This window comes from Psammomys obesus, unplaced genomic scaffold (genome assembly GCF_907164565.1).
Source record: "Psammomys obesus unplaced genomic scaffold, mPsaObe1.curated_primary_1811, whole genome shotgun sequence".
Taxonomy (NCBI): Eukaryota; Metazoa; Chordata; class Mammalia; order Rodentia; family Muridae; genus Psammomys; species Psammomys obesus.
This window is the reverse complement of record NW_026596051.1, coordinates 37665908-37667850: the sequence shown is the minus strand read 5'-3', so window position 1 is coordinate 37667850 and position 1943 is coordinate 37665908. Positions and strand designations below refer to the sequence as shown.

The 1943-nt window shown below is 34.6% G+C and overlaps 1 pseudogene; it reads right to left on the bottom strand.

Moving 5' to 3' along the window:
- Positions 1-732: 732 nt before the first annotated feature.
- LOC129688819 (heat shock protein HSP 90-alpha-like) overlaps positions 733-1943 on the bottom strand; it is a 160519-nt pseudogene continuing 159308 nt past the window's right edge.

Here is a 1943-nt window from a genome sequence, read left to right as displayed (position 1 = left end):
ACTGTACTTTTCCAAATTGACAATATTTAAAGCCCAAATGGCTAAAATGCATAACAGTAGCATTTTTATTCTGTAAAAGCCTGTTACTTGATAAGTCTGAATAGTACGTAGAGGCATAAGAGCCTTGTAAGTATATGATTTTGATCCTGGGAATATATTTTTGAATAATTTTCCCTTGAATGCGTTTAAAAAAAAAGAACAAGAGGTTTATATGCAATTACAATATTTTAGACTGTGTAGTGGTAATCAGATCTATTAAATATTTAAGAAACATTAGTATTTAAAAATTTTGAAGGTGTTACAGACCTAATCTCCATTTCATTTCTCATTCCATCATCTGGAAAATAAAACATACCTAAGAAGTAAAGTCATCTCTGAGTAAAGTCAGCCAGCAGAATGTGGCTACTTATGCTGGCACAGTCTCCTTAACGAAATTTTTGCTGCTGTTGCTGCTGCAGCTGTTGTTGCTGTGGCTGTTATGGTATGTTAAAATATATAAATTTTAAAATGTAAAGTTCTCATCAATAAAACAAGGCAAAGAAATGTATTTTAATATAAGGCTATTGAATCACAACAGCTCTGAAAGTTTCATCCTATTTTGAGGGTCTTCATGAATTCCAAACTTTATATTTTCTGAAAATTGCTCATAAAAATCTTTGTAGTTCTCTCTATCTTCTGCCAATTCAGTAAATAGTTCTAGGCATTTCCTGATGAAATTCTTTCTGATAACTTTCAGAATTTTGCTTTGCTACAATACTTCACAGGAAATTTTTGAGGTAGACCCTCAGAACATACCACTCCTCTAATGAAATTCAGATGCTCGGGGATTAACTCCTCACAGTTATCCATGATGAAACCTCTGTGTACATACAACTTGATGTTTTTCCTTTTCTTTCTGTTTTCAAACAGATCAAAAGGAGAACATCTTGGGACAAAAAGAAGGGCCCAGAATTCCAATTGTCCTTCAACAAAAAAATGCTCCACTGCTAAATGTTCTTCTCAATTGCTTGTTAAGGTCTTGTAGAACTCTCCATATTCTTCACTAGTAATGTCACTAGGATTTTTGGTCCAAATAGGCCTTGTTTTGTTGAGTTCTTGATCAATTTACTTTTTTCTTTATCTTTTTCTTATTACCATCCTTCTTTTTTTTCTTTGTCTTTATCAGAACATCTTATATTTCAGACTTTTCATCAGACTCCTTTTCTTCTTTTTCTTTCTCTTCCTCTTTAATCGTCAACTTAATCATCACTGACTTCTTTATCATGTTCTTTCTCCAGGAGGAGATTAATGGGATAGCCAACAAACTAAGAGTGTTTCTTCACAATCTCCTTTGTTCTCTTTTCCTCATTTTGGGGGATGTAAGATAACCATTTTTCCACAGGCAACTGTTCACCTATGTTGGCCCTCACTGTGAAAGATCCCCCCAGGCTCATCGTTGTTATGCTTGGTGATGATAACCACTTTCTCAGCAGCCAAATACTCAACATAAAAACCAAAACCAAATTGGCCAGTCACAGTGCAGAGTCTCCATGAAGGCTGTTAACTTTGTTGTCTGAAGTGCTTAGCTGTTGAGCTAGATTCCTTAGTAGACCAAATCATTTGCCCCTATAAGTGTTCTGAGATACATATGTTTAGAAAGGACAAAAATTAAGATTGCTTAAGTTTCATCTTATACTTTTTTTTCATCCAGTGTAGTTTTATTCTGCATGTGCTAGTCTTAGAAGAACACAAGTTAAAACAACTTGACAGAGGAATTTCCCTGTGGCATGTTTTCCGAAGTACCGAGACAAACCCTAAGCTCTTACCTAGGTCTTATAACTCAGCAAGCCTTGTGAATGCAAACAGTGCCCAATCACATTCTGCTTTAAAAGGTAAACTGAGGTGAGATAAAAGAAAGAAAGAAAGAAAGAAAGAAAGAAAGAAAGAAAGAAAGAAAGAAAGAA